This window comes from Pinus tabuliformis, chromosome X, assembly GCF_031772625.1.
Source record: "Pinus tabuliformis cultivar Carrire ecotype Pingquan chromosome X, CPIR1, whole genome shotgun sequence".
Taxonomy (NCBI): domain Eukaryota; kingdom Viridiplantae; phylum Streptophyta; class Pinopsida; order Pinales; family Pinaceae; genus Pinus; species Pinus tabuliformis.
The window spans coordinates 1,574,930,328-1,574,949,543 of NC_142308.1; positions in this window are offsets into that span (position 1 = coordinate 1,574,930,328).

Genomic DNA, 19,216 nt, shown 5'->3' on the forward strand with positions numbered 1-19,216 from the left:
TCATAGGAAAATTGTCCAACCTAATATTGGGGCAGGTAACCTGTCCGAAATATCTAGACCCTGGAAGCCCAGTAGTTGATGTCCACATCAATGGCACCATGATCCCACATACCTTGATTGATCTGGGAGTTGTCATTAATGTGATTACAAAGGACACCATGCTCAAACTAATCCTATACCCTCCTGCCCAACCCTTGCTAGAACATGATCTATCTCTCTGGTTGGAAGAGGAGGGTGAGGATGAAGCCTATTCTACACCACTGTGTGCAATAGAAACTATCATGGGGGGGGGGGAAGCGCAAAATGAGGATGATATCATTGAAAATTTAATTCAGAATCCACCCCCCCAGAATTTTTCCATTAGAAGATCTAAAGAAAGAAACCCAAGACAATCCCTTAACTGATCTCTATGTGGCTGACCCGACGTCTCTCTATGTTAATAATATAGAGTTTGGCCCAGAAAGAACCTTGAAAATAAACTCATCCCTATCCACTTCCCAGGAGAAGGAACTGTGCAGCTTATTGAGAAAACATTTAGATGCCTTCGCTTGGAGTTATAAGGAGATGAAGGGAGTGCACCCCTTAGTTTGTACTCATCCCATATACATTAAGGAAGATTGCGAATTGGTCAGGCAGCCTCAAAGGAGGATGAATCCAGCCCTTAAAGACATTGTTAAGGAAGAATTTCAAAAATTACTTGATGTAGGATTCATCTACCCCATCTCTGACAATGAATGGGTCTCTCCTTTGGTGCTAGTGCCAAAGAAAAATGGTAAGTGGAGAATCTGTGTCGATTATCGGGAACTAAACGAGGCCACTAAAAAGGACCATTTTCCTTTGCCTTTCATAGATCAGGTGTTAGATGGTCTTGCATGGAAGAAGTATTTTTCCTTCCTATATGGGTTTAGCGGGTACAATCAGATTCAAATCAGCCCGGAATACCAAGATAAGACCACTTTCACTTCTCCTTGGGGTACCATTGCATACCGGGTCCTTCCTTTTGGTTTGCGCAGTGCTCCAGCCACTTTCTAGAGAGCAGTATTGAGTATATTTTTTTAATTGGTTCATGATGCAGTGAAAATATATATGGATGATTTTACTCCTTATGGTTCTAATTTTCAGGAAGCTTTATCTAACCTAGGAAAAGTTTTGGACAAGTGTATTGAAATGAACCTATCCCTCAGTTTGGAAAAATGTGATTTTTTTATGATTGAAGGGACTGTGCTAGGTAATGCAATCTCTCAACAAGGATTGCAGGTGAACCCCAACAAAATTGCCATCATCCAAAGGGTCCCACCTCCTCAAAAGGTGAGAGATGTCCGAATTTTCCTAGGTTTAGCAGGATATTATAGAAGATTCACTAAAGATTTCAGTAAGTTAGCCTCTCCATTGCTTGGTCTTTTGGGAAAATATGTCGAGTTCATATGGACTGAAAACTGTCAAGAAGCCCTAGATACCTTGAAAGGAAAACTTATGACTGCCCTAATTTTGAGAGGCCCAAATTGGGCCCTACCTTTCCACATTCACACTGATTCCTCGAACAAAGCAATAAGAGTATCCTTGGGACAAATTGATGAAAAGTTACCTTATGCCATATACTTTATAAGTAAAAATTTGTCTAAGGTAGAGTTAAACTATACAGTAACTGAGAAGGAGCTCCTAGCTATAGTGCATTCCTTAAATAAATTCAGACATTACATCACATGCTATCAAACCTTTGTACACACTGATCATGCTACAATTAGGTATTTAATGAATAAACCAAATGTAAATGCTTGCATTATTATATGGCTACTTTTACTGCAGTGGTTTGATTTAACCATTGTTGATAAGCCTGGTAAAGAAAATGTCATTACTGAATTTTTGTCTAGAGTCAATTTTCCTACAGGTGAAGAATGAATGGTGGATGATCAAATGTTGGATGAACACCTATTTTCTTTCTCAGTACTCTCTTGCTGATATAGAAAATTACTTGGTTTCAGCACAATTCCCACCACACCTATCCTCAAAAGAGAAGAGCAAGATCATGAGGAAAAGCACCCCTTTCACTTGGATTGGGGGCAATCTCTTCAAACTTGGCCCTAATCAGATCTTGAGAAGATGTGTTAGGGAGGAGGAAGTTTTTGACATTCTCCTAACCTGCCATGACAGGCCTTAAGAAGGCCATTTTGTAGCAAAGAGGACTACCTTCAAAATCTTGCAAGCAGGCTAAGTTTGGCCCACTCTTCGTCAAGATGTGAAGATATATACCAGCCAATGTGATCGGTGTCAAAGGATGGGGAAACCTACTCCAAAGGATGAGATGCCCATGCAACCTCAAGTGACCTTTGAGCCATTTGAGAAGTGGGGCATGGACTTTGTGGGTCCTATCAACCCTCCTTCAAAATAGAGGCAATACATCATTATGTGCACTGATTATCTAACAAAATGGGTAGATACCAAAGAAATCAAGGCAGAAACAGAGGAAAAAGTAGCTGAGTTTTTAAGAGAAAACATATTTTATAAGTTCGGATATCCAAGAGAACTGGTCACAGATCGAGGTAGTCAGTTCACTTCCAATTTGATTGAAGACCTGCTCACACATCATAAAATCAAGCATAGGACTTCCACCCCTTACCATCCACAAGCCAATGGATAGGTGGAAGTCACTAACAGAGCTTTGGAAGGAATTCCAACCAAGGTATTGAGCAGCAACAAAAAAGATTTGGCGGATAGACTAGTTGAGGCCACCTGGGCCTACAACACAACATGGAAGACAACCACAGGGTTCACACACTATGAACTAGTCTATGGGAAGAAGGATTTGCTGTAAATAGAATTTGAATACAATACATTAACGATGGTAGCTTAGGTGGACCTAGACCTTAGCCATGCACAGAGGGAAAGGCTACTCCAGCTCAATGGATTGGATGAACAAAGATTGCAGGCCCTTCTCCACACAGAGGTAGTCCAACTTCAAAGGAAAATATGGCATGATAAAAATATGAAGGAGAAGAAATTCCAAGAGGGAGATTAGGCACTGCTCTATGACTTAAGATATAAAGACTTCAAAGGCATGTTGAGGACAAGATGGCTGGGACCCTACACTGTGGAAAAATGCAATGACAATGGTTCAGTTCTGATCAAAACCATTGATGAGGAAGCCATCCCCATGCTTGTCAATGGACATTAGTTGAAAATTTATAGGAAGCCCCTCTCCAAGCAATAGTTCATTGAAGATCTGAATAAGACAGTGTTGGTAGTGGAGTAAGTCTTAGCCTCCACTCCGCCCACTCACTGAAGAAGCAGGAAAAAGAAAAAATAATACGAACTTAAGTGAAAACCTCCATGAGGCGCTTGAGTCCCATCAGTGGGTTGAAAACCTCTTTTGAGGTGGCCCAGTGACGAAAAAAACAAAAAAAGAGAGAGAATAAGATCCCTGGGTGAAAACCTCCCTTGGAGGCACCCAAGGCAAGAAATTAGGGTGAAAACCTCCTTGAGGTGCCCTAGTTGTCTTTCAAAGAAAAAAAAAATGAGAAAATAAGGAAGAGGAAATTGACTTTTAAAATGAATTTTAGGTTACATGGGGACCACAGGAAGCAAGAGAAGATGTCAAAAATCCTATTTCACCTCCTCCACACTCTTCTCCATCATTACTGACCTTTCTTCCACCTCACTATGTGTTTTTTCCGAACACTGTGTATCCTACAGGAGGCCCTGTGTGTTCTACAAGAGGCTCCTATAGAAATCACAAAGAGCTCGAAATGGGTTTTAAAAAATAGTTTGAGGAGCTAGGACGTTTCATGAAGAGCATGTAGGCCCTCCTATATCTATCCATCATCCTAGCCATCCATTCCACACCTACACCACCTCACCATCATTGATTTCTTTCCTTCCTGCTAAAAAAAAAAAACACAGAAACCAGTTTTTAGAAGGAAAAAAATAAAAGGAACAGCACCTCCGAATCTCACCTGCAGCTTACCAAATACCTCTCCACCACCATTAGCATCTCTGGTAGCATCCTCATAGCTCCCAACACAAGAACCAGCTAAAAATTTCAAAGGGAGAAGCAGCTACACGAGCTCCTATAGGATTTCCTGTAGTAGTTGATCCCCTTAAAATCAAGCCACAACAGCAAAATAGGTGCAACCATAAGATTGAAGGGGACACCTGAAGCTAGATCCAACCAGAGGATACCTGCACGAAGCAAACAATCCCACATCATGTAGCAGAAAGCATACATCAGAGGAGATATAGGCATGCAACAACTGAAATACGAGCATGTAGCAGCAAAGGAACCAAGATGCACCGCAGCACGAACATCCGACTTGCAGGTAAGTGTCTAACCCTCTCCTCTGTTACATCTGTGTAATTCAAAAATATGCATAAGAAAATGAGATGGTTAGGTTTGAATGAGAAAATGTGGCTTGTTAACTGGCCACCCTCATCCAGTTAGCTGCACTCATTTGGAGATGCCACCACACGTGTGCCTAGTCAACTCACAGAAAATCCAAAGGACAGGTAGTGGAGGTTATACAAACTCCGATGAACCCCAATGCAATGATGGGAAGTGATTTTGGGAAAGAGTCATGAAGAGCCATGATGACAGAGTAGTGGGGGCCAACGGCCCGAATCTGGCAACGTACCTTTTTGCCAGCTCACCCCATCACCAGAAATATCTCAAAAAAGACATAAGTATTCCTCCTCGAAACTCCTTCGCCACCTTTTCTTCCATTTCGTCCTCGTCCACTTAGCTGCAGAAAGCTTTGTACCACCTCCATAACCTTGAAACCATCATTATCTATCATTTACAACCATCCATCTGCTATCGGTATTCTACAGGAGTAGTAATAGGTTCTACAGGAGCACCTACAGCCAGTTCTCCAAGAGGGGCAGTAAGCAGTTTTTGAGAAGGAAACATGGGGTTTTTGCTCAAATTCTGGCTTGAAGAGGTAGGTTCTGTACATACCCACCTCGAATATTAATATGTCCAAGAAATGATACAATCTTAAGGAGATATTAAGCTTGTATAAGGAGAGGAATTCCATAACAACAATTCTGCCTGTTTTCTTAAAAAAAAATTATAGTTTTTCTCTATTTCCTATTTCTTCAAAAATATTTGTCTCCATCTCCACCTGGGGTGTTCTGAAAGGGTATAAACAAAATGACAGGGGGATTCATGAGGAAGGAACCTAAAAATTCAGTCAGGCTCCATGAACATCCTGAGGTGGTAGCCGTTTTCACCAGAGCAAATTGGATGCCATTTTTCGAAAAATTTCGAGGGTTTGATGAAGAAATGGCTTAGGAGTTTTCCCTTGCTTTAGTACCTCGCTCAAAGACCCATGCCACTATTACTTTCAGAGGTCTCACCGTGGAAATCACTGAAGAATTTATCAGTAGAGTTACTAGCCTTGCCCTTGGATTACCTTGGAGCAAAGATGTAAAGCCAATGGGACAAGTTGCCTAGAAAACCTTCTTCCAACCAAATGAACATCCTATAGAAGACAAATATGGCATTAGAAGAATGAGCATACCTTACCCTTGGGATGAGGTCAGTTACCAAATCATCAAGTACATTTCCTGTGAAGGGATGTATAGCATAGTTGATGGCTACCATTTTAGACTTCTCCATGAGCTGAGATATGGCATGGACACTCCCACACCACAAAAACTCAGCATCCCCTATTTTCTCCTGCAGCCCCTCGTAGACTCCAACAATAAGTTGAAGGCAGGAGGTCTAGATCAGTTGGCTCACCATGGGTTAATTAAACTATTAGTGGAAGAAGCCCTCCACATCTTCACAATTCCCATAGCATGGGAAATCTTCAGAAACATGACAGCAGGAGATGATATAAAGGCCCTCACATACGATCACAGTACTTCTGAGAGTGAGGGGGAAGAGAAACAAAGAGAAGAAGGGGAGGAAACTAAGGAACAAACAGAGGAGGAAGACACCAAAAAAGATAAGGAGGAAACTAAACCAGAGGAGGAAAAAACCAAAACAAAGCAAGAGGAAACAAAAATAGCAGAAACTGAAACAAAGACAAAAGCAGAGGAAAAAGGGGCAGAAAAGACAGAAGTGTCTCCTGAGACCCTAGAAAGGAAGGAAGCAACTATTCTTGCTGCCCTCAACACCCCAATTAAACCCAAACAAAAGAGGAAGAGGCGAACATCAATGTACTTCAGGGCCAGGAGACCCTAACTAAGCTACAGGAGACCAAAAAACTTGAGAAAAGGATAGAAGAATAGCCAAAGGGGAAGGAGGAAATAGCAGAGACCCAAGAACCTGACCCCCAACCTAGTTTGGGCTCTTACTACAATCTTCTTGAGGGCAGAAAAATCATTTCATAGAAATTTGCAGTCCCACTTTTCTTTGAGCTGGAGAAAGAAAGAATAAGGAGCCATAGATGGATGCAAATCACCAAATCCAAGGGGGTAGAGGATATTGGCCACATGGAGAACCAGCTAAGAGAGATGGGCAGGGAATTAAGTGCTGTGAGACATGGGGAGGCAATCAGAAGGACTCACTTGGAAACAGAAAATGAACTGCTAAGAAGACAACTGCAAGAAAAGGAAAGACAATTGGCATGCATGGTTAGCTAGTCTATGGAGGCACTATAGTGTAGAACACCAGCAAAATCATATGGAGTATAGCTCAAAGACCAGTGGCTATAGTTTTAGATCAAGACCTTGGCACAGAGAGACACAATGCCTTTTTAGGATTACAGACAGTTCATAGACCTATTTGACCAAAGTTCAACAGAAGACAAGGAAAAGACAGTAGAGTTTTATTTGCATAACATGGCCCTCACTGATATGAACCTATGGGATCCCAATGCTAGGCTAGGGGACCTACAGCTAATGGCCATGGCCTCATGGATAAATCATGAGGAGAAAAGGGCAACAGAAATCAAAAAGTTGATGGAAAAAGAGAAAAATGAACTCCTAATGATCAGAGCTGAGCCATCAAACCCCATGGCTCTCATCAGTCCACATCAGCTGCTTGCAAATAATCCTCAAAGTGCCCTTAAGTATATCAATGATCAAGCTCAGGCCATTGCACATTTTGAGGACATGGAAAGATTGCTTGGAGATGACTGTATTCATGCTTGTATGAGGAGGTGTAATACACTGCCACACAACTTGAAAATAAGAGAGTATCACTCCCCAACAAGGATGAAAGAAGCATTAAGGAGAGTGCCACTATACAAGAACTCTATGTAGAGTTTGAAGGTCAATTGGATTGGCCTCAAACTAAGTCCCCCACTGCTGCTAGGACTGCTAGAGGGCAGAAAACAGGGAGAAGAACAATAGTAGTGGGAAGAAGTGGATAGAAAGGAAGGATTCCATGACAAAGAAGAGGACTTCACATCAGAAGCATGGGATGTCAGGGAGGCCATTAGGGCCATCAAAGATGAGGAGATGGACTAGTTTCTCAAAGGATGAGTAACACATTCAATAGGGGGGTGATGATGCGCCCCATAAATGGGTAATTATATGGGATCATTTTTCCCCCTAACTTAGCTTAATCCACCATTATCATTAGTTTATTGCATTTTTTGATTATATTTATGCTAATAGAGTGAGTTGGGTTGGTCATTATGCCTTGAAGTCTAATGTGTGCTTAATGCAGATTTTTGGTCAATTTTGGAGACAAAGTCAAAGATTTAATGAACATTTGGCAGAAAATATTCCAAGAAGACAAGGGAGAGGATTTATAGGAGGTTTTCTCCCTCATTTATGACTCCCTACCTCGAATTCTCCTTCAGAAATCTCGGAGGACAAGTAGTGACTTCAATGCACCAAGGAGGCAATCGAGCAAGTGGAGGATAACTGTTGTCTATCTCAAGTTTTGGGAGCCAAGCCTCCCTAATTTTAAGGGAGATGTTGGGAACTCTAGTTGTATAAGTAGAGATGCCGACGGCCTCATTAGGTTGTTGAATATTAGTCAAATTTTCTAACTTTTGTTGCAATTTTTCTCTGCTCAACTTCGTGCTTAATTTTGTGGACACTTTCATGTAATCTTAATATTATTTTGATAATGAAGACGAGATTGTTTTTGAGCCAGCACTAAGTCACCTTAGAGGGCTGAAGCTCTTGGGTTAGGGCCCAATCCAAGTAGCCAAGCACCTCTTGTCTTGTACTTTTATGTTTCATGCCAGTTTATGAATTAGTTGTTTTTAGATAAATTCCTTTCTTGATTAAGAATAGGATGCATTTGGTGATTTAAAAGGTTGTTTCCATTTTAGTTTGTTGTAGCAGGTTGAAAAATGATAGGAAAAAGATACAAAAAGGCCATCAATAGAGCCTTGGCCTCCTTTCCTCCCTCTAGGACCATGAACTGAGGCCAAGACCCTCTTGCTGCCACAAAAACACAAATCTGCCTTTTCCATGGAATTTCTAGTGTTGGAGTTTGTTAGAAGGTTAAACCTTTGCTATAGATCCATTTCACCATGCTCATTTCTATCTTTACAATAAATTTCCTTCCATGTTTTCTTTCCATATAGCATTGTTTAGCATTTACATTCCTAGATCAGAATTTAGACTAGCTTGATGAACAGTTCTTTTTTAGTGTAGCTAGTTTCTTTGCTTGCTTAGTCTCAATGTTTGATTTTCAGTTCTCTTGCAGTACATCTCTGCTCACAATAAGTTAGCTGATCAGCCATCACCCTCTCTCTTTGATCTATGTTCCATAGGTCATCCAAGGTCCCTAACAAAGATGCCATAATTTTCTACACTTTTCTCATAAACTTTCCTCTCTTTCTTTGAACAAGTCCAACCATCTTTCTCTTCTCTAATTCTTCTTGATCAACCCTAGACACCTTAACACATCCTCCTAGACATCATCTACCCTTTCCACCTGTTTTCCCACCTTCAAAACCCTCTAAAATAGCTCTCGACATCCTCCTATAGACCTCCTGTAGACTTCCTGTAGATCCCCTGCAACCTCCTGTAGATTTTCCTGTAGGTAACCTTTTGAAGTACGATTGCAAGGAAAGCCTCTAGAAGGCCACCAGAGGCCTCCTAGGACCCCTCCACACCTTCCTACACCTCTGAAAACTCCAAAGTCACCCTCCATCGCCACCTAATCACTGCCACATTCACAAACAAATCAACTACATGCATGACGATTTCACCTAAAAATACATCAAAATCCAAAAAGATGTTTTTTTCTCATTTACTTCTAGAAATAGCTTGAATAAATGTTGTTTAATTCTTGAGTAGGTAATAGCATTCATTTCATGGTTTTTCATCTCTCTTTTTGCAAAAGTAGGATTAGTTGGTTAAGTAGGGTTTGTTAGGTTTCCTTTACATTTTAGTCTTCTTTTGCTTTCTGCAAGTAGAGTGGCCTCTGTAGAGTAAGCTTTCCTTTATTTCATCACATATAGTGCTTCTTCTAGAATCCATAGAAGTTGGCTTGAGCTCCTAGTGATCTTGCGCCAGTTGGCCAAGTGACAGCCTATAGTAAGAACTAGTACTTGTGCATACAACACTGTCACTTCCAAGTTTGTTATGAAATACCGGGTTGATAAAAGTAAAGTAGGAAGCCTAGGATTTGCCGCATTATTGCTACAATAGTGGTGCTCACCACAAATATGGGACTCAGGTGCCTCATGGAGTTTTTCACCTGAATCCTTATTTTGTTTTTTCTTTCTTTTTTCAATGACCTGATGACAGAGGAGCTGAAACTTGCTCCACCATCATCACTGTCTTATTGATGCTATCAACGAACTCTTGTTTAGATGAAGGCCTCTTGTATAATTTCAATCTGTGTCCATTAATTAGCAATGGAATGGCTTCTTCATCTATAGTCCTGATTTGCACTGAACCATTGTCATGGAATCTTTCCACCACATATGGTCTGAGCCATCATGTTCTTAGCTTGCCCTTGAAGTCCTTGTACTTTGAATCTTATAATAGTGCCCAATCTCCTTCTCGAAATAGCTACTCCTTGATATACTTGTCATGGAAGATCTTTCTATGGAGTTGAATTATCTCCGTATGGAGGAGGGCATGCATTCTGAATTCATCTAGGCCAATCAAATGGAACAACCTTTCCTTTTGTGCATGATTGAGATCTAAATCTAGTTGGGCTACCATCCTTAATGTGTTATATTCAAATTCAATGGACAACAAAGCCTTTTCTCCATAGACCAGCTCATAGGGTGTGAATCCAGTGGTGGTCCTCCATGTTGTATTATAGGCCCAGGTGGCCTCAACTAGTCTCTCGGCCCAGTCCTTTTTGTTGCTATTCACTACCTTGGTTAAGATGTTCTCCAGTGCTCTGTTGGTCAGCTCCACTTTCCCATTAGCTTGTGGATAATAAGTAGTGGAGGTCACATGTTTGATCTTTTGATGCTTGAGCAGTTCTTCGATCATGTTAGAGGTGTGCTTAGTGCCTTGATCTGTGACCAGTTCTCTAGGGTACCCAAATTTGTATAATATATTTTCCCTTAGGAACTAAGCCACCTTTTCTCCCATAGCTACCTGGATTGCTTTGGTTTCTGCCCACTTATTCAAATAATGAGCGCACACAATGATGTGTTGTTTTTGGTTGGAAGGAGGGTTGATAGGCCTAATTGTTGGGTGTGGAGCCTGATTATCTTATGTATTCAAAGGTCTCAGCCAGATGTATACCCCAAGAAGATTGTACACCCCTCCACGCTGGGGGCGCTGGGGGGACTTGTCCCTCCCATGAGGATTCGGGGGGCCCATTCCCCCCGGCTGGGGGGTTCAGGGGCCAGCGGTCCCCCAGCGGGGGTTTTGGGGGCAGCACCCCTGAAGCTAAAAATGGATGTAAAATTTCCTTGTAAAATGTTGTAATTTTGTAGTCAATCTGGGTTGTTCATTAGGCAGAGATCTGACGGTATAAGTTATGTTTAATTTAGGGTTTTTTTCCCTAGAAGGAAACCCCTCACTATATATGAGGGAATTGTATTGCGTCTATATAAGATCTGTATTCTGAGTGAGGAAAAGATAGGAGATTGAGAGTCAAGAGGGAGTTATAGTAGATTTGTTGTAGGTTGTATCTCTTCAGTTTGTTGGATAATATAATAAAAGAAGGACTGGCTATTTCTCCGTGGACATAGCCCAAATTGGGTGAACCACGTATATCTGTGTCTCTTGTTTTATGCATTTTCTTTGTTTATAAATCTGCAATATATTATGTCTTCCATTTCTCTGTAATATTTAATTTTCTAGCAACCAGTATCAGAGCTGAAGGTTTATTTGGCTGATAAACTTGTAGGAGAGAAGAGTTCTTGGTTCGAGTGGGAGCAATGGTGGAAGATGGTAGGTTTACGGTCGAAAAATTCAACGACCAAAACTACCAACTGTGGAAGATGCAGATGGAAGATTATTTGTATCAGAGAGATCTGTACCTACCATTGAGAGGAAAGACAAAGAAGCCGATGAGTATGATAGAAACAGAATGGGATATTCTCGATAGAAAGGCACTTGGAACAATATCGCTGCGCCTAGTGGCGTCGGTAGCATTTAATATTTCAAAGGAAACGACAACCGAGGGTTTAATGTCGGCATTGGCTAACCTATATGAAAAACCCTCAGCCTCAAATAAGGTATTTCTTATGAAGCGTTTATTTAGTATGAAGATGTCAGAAGGTGGATCTATTGCAAACCATTTAAATGATTTTAATACAGTTACAATTCAGTTATGTTCTGTAGGGATAAATTTTGATGATGAAGTTAGGGCTCTGTTATTTCTATGATCATTGCCAAAAAGTTGGAATGGTTTAGTTATGGCCACTAGTAACTCTGTCTCAGGAGCTAGTACTTTAAAGTTTGATGATGTTTTTGGTGCAATCCTTAGTGAGGAAATGCGATGGAAAAGCTCCAGTGCGACATCAGGTAATGCTTTGACTGCAGAGACTAGGGGAAGAAAAATGGAAAGAGGAAAGAGCCCTGGATATCATAGTAAGTCAAGAAAATGCAGATCCAAGTGTAGATCTAGGATAGTGTGCTAGAAATGTGGGAAGAAAGGACACCTGAAGAAAGACTGCAAGTCTCAGAAGGGAAACGAAGGAGACGCCCATCAAGAAATTAATCATGAAGTGAATGTAACAGGTGATGTGTTGCAAGATGCTTTGATTCTTTCATTAGAAAATATTATTGATGCCTGGGTGGTAGATTCAGGGGCCACATTCCATCCCACGCTTGATAAGAAACATTTTCATGATTATGTTCAAGAAGATTTTGGACAGGTTCGATTGGGTGATGATAAACCCTGTAAAATCGTTGGAATGGGTACAATTTTCATAAAACAACAAAATGGAAATCAATGACTATTAAAGGAGGTAAGTCATGTTCCAAATCTGAAGAAAAATATGATTTGAACAGGGCAATTGGGAGGAGAAGGTTGAGTAACTATTTTCACAGATAAAACCTGGAAGGTCACTAAAGGATCTCTGGTAATAGCGAAAGGAGGAAAGGTTGGTACATTGTATTTATGCAATGGTATTTCTAATTCGGTTAATGCTTTAACCTCTACAAGAGAAGATACGACATTGTGGCATCATAGGCTCGGGCACATGAGTGAGAAGGGGATGTAGATTATTTACTCAAGAAATTTGTCACTAGGTTTGAAGCACGTCGATTTAAAATTCTGTGAGAATTGTGTTTATGGAAAATAGAAGAGAGTTAGATTCCTTAGAGTTGGGAAAGAAAAGAAGATCGAAAAATTAGAGCTTATGCATACGAATGTATGGGGACCTGCCCAGGTATCATTGGTGGCTCTCATTATTATGTTACTTTTATTGATGATGCAACCAGAAAAACCTGGATTTATTGTATTCGAAATAAATCTAATGTATTTGATACTTTCAAGAAAGGGAAAGCTTTGGTTGAAAATGAGACAGGAAAAAGGTTGAAGTGTCTCAGATCAGACAATGGAGTTGAACATTACAGCAAAGAGTTTGATAGGTATTGTTCTGAGAATGGAATTCACAGAGAGAAGACAATTCTAGGAACACCACAAGAAAATGGTGTGTTAGAAAGGATGAACAGGGAAATCATGGAGCGTGCAAGGTGCATGAGATTGCATGCAGGATTTCATTTACAATTTTGGGCAGATGTTGTAGATACTGTTGTTTATCTAATAAACAGAGGGAATTCAACTTCCCTGGATGGTGGTATTCCAGAGGAGGCATGGACAGGTAAAAAGGTAAACTACTCTTTTTAAGGAATTTTGGTTGTGAAGCCTTTGTCCACATTAATAAAGAAAATAGAACAAATCTTGAGGCAAAATCAAAGAAATGTACCTTTATTGGATATGGTGTTAATGATTTTGGTTATTACTTTTATGATTATGAAAAACAAAAAATCAATAGGAGCAGAGATGTTATATTCAATGAAAAGGTTTTGTATAAGGATCAGCTACAGGAAAAGAAACAGGAAAAATAAAATAGAGAATACATAGTCTTGACGATATCACAGGAAAAGTGATGGTGCCTCAAAATCATAATGATCAATAGCCAGAACAATAACCACAATAGCAACAAGCACTTCAAACACTTGAAAGTGGTGTTAGAAGATCTACCATGATAAGTATACCCCCTGAACGATACTCTCCTTCATTATATTATGTATTGTTGACTGATTCTGGTGAACTAGAATGTTATGAAGAAGCAGTGCAGGTAGAAACCAGGAAGAAGTGGGAGCGAACCATGAAAGAAGAGATGGACTCCTTAGCACATAACCAAATTTGGGACTTAGTCAGGTTGCCTGTAGGTAAAATAGCATTACAGAATAAATGGGTTTACAAGTTGAAGGAAGAAGATGGAGGAAAAGAGAGGTACAATGCTAGACTTGTGGTGAAGGGGTTTGCACAGAAGAAAGGTATTGATTTTGATGAAATATTTTCTCCTGTTGTTAAAATGACTTCAATCAGAACTATTTTAAGTCTAGTAGCAGTGGAAGATTTTCATCTTGAGCAGTTAGATGTAAAGACAACCTTTCTCCATGGGGATTTGGAGGAAGAGATATATATGAAGCAACCACAAGGATATGAGGTAAAAGGGAAGGAGAAACTAGTGTGCAGGTTGAAGAAGAGTTTGTATGGCTTAAAACAGGCTCCAAGGCAGTGGTATCTAAAATTTGATATGTTTATGTCTAAACAAGGTTATACTAGATGTCACTCTGATCATTGTGTTTATCTCAAAGGTCAAAGTGATGGGAGCTATATTATATTGTTATTGTATGTAGATGACATGCTTGCTCTAGTGTTGTGGGGAAAAGTATCCGATGCGGATGACCCTATCCCTACTCTAAAGGTGACAGTCTTTAGCAACAACTGAAAGTAAAGTTTTGATGATTTCCTTTATGAAAGTACAGAGAGAATGAAGAAAGATTAACCAACCTGGTGTCTTTCGCTTAGTCGATCCTTGTCCTCTCTCTTTGTCTCTTGTTCCCAGCTCCTTGCTCTCTTTGCCGATCCAGCTACACACAGATCCTGCACAAACAAGAGAGCAAACTACAAGATACATGTACTCATAACTGAAGCATGGATTAGGATGAATCAAATATACATGTAAATACAATACATCAATGCAATACAAGTATATAGGAGAACATGCAAAACTTTATTGATAGAAGTAACAGGGTTCTGAGAAGGTTACAACCAATGATGGCTCCAATCCAGCAGCACCTCCCCAGCAGCAAGAACTCTCCTCTTCACCTCTAATAAAACAATCACCCAATAGCTCTAACTGTAAACCAACAGCACCTCCTTGCTTTACACAAAATTCCAGCCTCCTTAGACCTCATAGAAGAGCTCTATATATAGGAGAGAAGAAGAGAGGATGAGTCAGCTTGAGGCTGGCATAGAGCTGACTAGTGTCCTCTCCCTCTTCAGTTAATCTTCAGTTCTTGAGTCCACTTGGAGATCCTTGCTTACACATGGTGATCAAGTACCTCTTACTCATCACAGGGCGAATCTCATGAACCAAGTGTCAGTTTGGAAGCTTCCTGGGCAGTTGACACCTTGCAGAATGACTGTGCCACTTGGCCAATCTCGCCCAGCGCAGGTAGCCTTCATTAGATTTGACTTCTAGCGCAGGTACAAGGAGGAGCAGTTGCATTCCAGCGCAGATGCTCAGTGGAGCAGCTGACATGATCCAAAATTAGCCTGTTTTGAAGTGTTTTCAGGTGGAGAACTGATTGGAAGTGCTGTTGTTCGATGACCTTGTTCTTTTAGGGGTAAGAACAACATGTTTAGGGACTGAGGATCCCTGTAATTATTGACATTTCATGCTCCATGTTGCGAGGCACAAAAATGTCTATAACATCTAGGTTCTAACATGCAGGAAATAAATGTGCTTAAAAGGAAATTGGCAAACTCATTTGCAATGAAGGATTTGGGTGCTGCAAAACAAATCCTTGGTATGAGAATAACTAGAGACAAGAAGAATCGCAAATTAACATTGTCTCAAAGTGAGTACATAGAAAATGTGTTGAAAAGGTTTAATATGTAGAATGCAAAACCAATTAGTATACCTTTGGCTAGCCATTTCAAATTAAGTAAGGAGAAGTGTCCCAAGACTCAGGAAGAAATCGCTCATATGTCCAAAGTTCCATATGCATTAGTAGTTGGAAGATTAATGTATGCAATGGTCGGCACAAGGCCTGATATTGCACATGCAGTGGGAATTTTAAGCAAGTACATCAACAATCCAGGAAAAGAACATTGGATGGCAGTGAAGTGGATTCTCAGGTATTTGAGAGGTATCACAAATCGAGCATTATGCTTTGGTTTCAAACATTACTCTACAGGGATATTTTGATGGAGATATGGCAGGTGATAGAGATAACAGGAGGAGCACAACAGGGTATGTGTTTACTGTAGGTGGAACAACTGTTAGTTGGGTCTCAAAACTGCAAAGTCTTGTTGCACTCTCAATAACAGAAGCAGAGTATGTTGTTGCTACAAAGGCTAGTAAAGAAATGATTTGGTTACAAAGGTTTCTGGATGAATTGGGTAAGAAGAAGGAGTTGGGCAGGTTATATAGTGACAGCTAGAGTCCCATACATCTTGCAAAGAACTCGGCATTTCATTGCAAGACTAAGCATATACAGCTCAAGTATCATTTCATACAGTCAGCATTGGAAGATGAACAGTTGAAGCTGGAAAATATACACACTAGCCAGAATCCTGCAAATATGTTAACAAAAGTTGTAACCAGGGAGAAACTGAAAATCTGCTCAGTTTCAATTGGTATTCAAGTATGATGAAGAAGATGAGAAACAACCAGGTCCAAATTGGAGCTATTGTCTAGTAAATGAAGCAAAAGTGGAGTTTCTATAATCAATCTCCAAGTGGGAGATTGTTGGGTGCGGAGCCTCATTATCTTATGTATTCAAAGGTCTCAGCCAGATATATACCCCAACAAGATTGTACACCCCTCCATGTGGGGCGGTGCGGGGAGGGACTTGTCCCTCCCGCAGGGGTTCGGGGGGGCCCATCTCCCCCAGCTAGGGGGTCTGGGAGCCAGCGGTCTCCCAACGGGGGTTTCAGGGGGGCCCATCCCACCCTTGTAAAATTTTGTAATTTCATAGTCAATCTGAGCCATTCATTAGGCGGAGATCTAACGATAGAAGTTATGTTTAATTTAGGGGTTTTTTCCCTAGAAGGAAACCCCTCACTATATATGAGGGAATTGTATTGCATCTATAAGATCTGTGTTCTGAGTGAGGAAAAGATAGGAGATTGAGAGCGAAGAGGGAGTTACAACGGATCTGCTATAAGTTGTATCTCTTCAGTTTGCTGGATAATATAATAAGAGAAGGACTGGTTGTTTCTCCATGGACATAGCCCAAACTGGGTGAACCACGTATATCTGTGTCTCTCTTGTTTTATGTGTTTTATTTGTTTATATATCTGCAATATATTATGTGTTCCATTGCTCTGTAATATTTAATTTTATAACACCAATGAAGTCCATGCCCCACTTGTCAAATGGCTCAAAAGTCACCTGAGGTTGCAAGAGCATTTCATCCCTTGAAGTCAACTTTCCCATCCTTTGGCACCGATCACACTGACTGGCATATTTCTTCACATCCTGATGAAGAGTAGGCCAATAATAGCCTGCTTGCAACACCTTGAATGTTGTCCTTTTTTCTGCAAAGCGACCTCCACAAGGTCCATCATGACAGGTCAGAAGGATGTCAAATACCTCCTCTTCCCTTACACACCTTCTCAAGATTTGATCTGGACCAAGTTTGAATAGATTGCCCCCAATCTAGTTGAAGGGGGCATGCTTCCTGATTATCTTTCTCTTCTCCTTGGAGGGCAAGTTTGGTGGGAACTGTGTTGAAACCAGATAGTTTTCTATATCAAAAAACCATGGGGAGAGCACTGAAATAGCAAACAAATTCTCGTCTGGGAACTGATCATCCACCATACCTTCTTCACCTACAGGCAAATTCATTTTAGACAGAAAAGCAACAACAACATTTTCTTTACCAGGCCTATCAACAATAGTTAAATCAAATCGCTGCAATAAGAGTAACCATCTTATGATTCTAGCATTTACATCTGATTTGTTCATTAAATGTTTAATTGTAGCATGATTAGTATGCACAAATGTCTGATAGCCTGTAATATAATGCCTAAACTTGTTTAATGAATGCACAACATCCATGAGTTCTTTTTCTGTCACAGTATAGTTTAGCTCGACCTTTGACAGGTTTTTATTGATAAAATAGATGGCATAAGGCAATTTCTCGTCTACTTATCCTAAGGCTTCTCCTATGGCTTTATGTGAGGCATCAGCATGAATGTGAAAAGGGAGGGCCCAGTTTGGGCCTCTAAGGATTGGTGTAGTGGTTACCTTACCCTTTAAAATGTCTAGGGCCTCATGACAGCTCTTTAACCATATCAATTCAGAGTCTTTGGCCAATAATCCAAACATAGGAGAGGCTAACTTGCTAAAGTCTTTTATGAATCTTCTGTAATACCCAGCCAGCCCTAAGAAACTCCTAACATCTCTCTGCTTTTGTGGAGGTGGGACTCTTTTAATGATTGCTACTTTGTTTTGGTCCACCTGCAGTCCTTGGTGAGATATGGAATGACCTAACACAGTCCCTTTAGTCATTAATAATTCACAATTTTTCTAGACTGAGGGACAGGTTCATCTCAATGCATTTGCATAATAGTTTTCCTATGTTAGTCAGTGCCTCTTAGAAATCATAGCCATAAGGTGTAAAATCATCCATGTAGATCTCCACAATGTCATGAACTAATTCAGAAAAAATACTTAGGACTGCTGTCTGGAAAGTGGTAGGAGCATTGCATAGGCCGAAAGGAAGGACTCTATAGGAAAATGTGCCCCATAGACAAGTGAAAGTGGTCTTATCTTGGTCTTCTGGGCAGCTTTGGATTTGGTTGTACCCATTGAATCCATCTAGGAAAGAGAATAACTTCTTCCCTGCCAGGACATATAGCACTTGGTCAATGAAGGGTAAGGGAAAGTGATCCTTCTTCATGGCCTTCTTTAATTCCCCATAATCAACACAAATCCTCCACTTCCCATTTTTCTTATTCACTAACACTAAAGGAGAGACCCATTCACTGTTAGAGATAGCGTAAATGAACCCTGCATCTAATAGTTTCTGAAGTTCTTCTTTGACTATGTCTTTGAGGGCTAGATTCAATCTCCTTTGTGGTTGCCTGGCTTACTTGCAACCTTCCTTGATGTATTTTTGGTGAGTACACACCGAGGGGTGTACTCCCTTCATTTCCTTGTAGTTCCAAGCAAAGGCTTCTAGGTTCTCCCTCAACAAGTTGCATAGATGTTCCTCCTCTGAAGTAGAGAGAGATGGATTAATCTTCAAGGTTTTCTCTAGCCCAAAGTCTATGGTCTTGACTTCGAGTGGGTTGGAATCAGCCAAGCATAAGTGAACTTGATGATTATTCAATGTTTATTTTACTTCTTCTTCTAGGGGTAATGAACTCAGAGTTGGACTCTAGAGCAGGTGTTCAATTAAATCGTCCTCATCTTGCTGTCCTCCTTCTCTGATTGCTTCCAAAGTATACAGTTCTACAGAATAAAGCTCATTTTCTTCCTCCTCCTCCAACCATAAAGGTAAGTCCTATTCTAGGGATGGTTGAGAAGGAGGGTAGAGGAATAATTGTTTGGACATATGCCCATTCTTAATGGTCATATTCTTAGCTCTGCAGCTAATGTAGGCATCAAATTTGGCCAACCATGGTCTCCCAAGGATG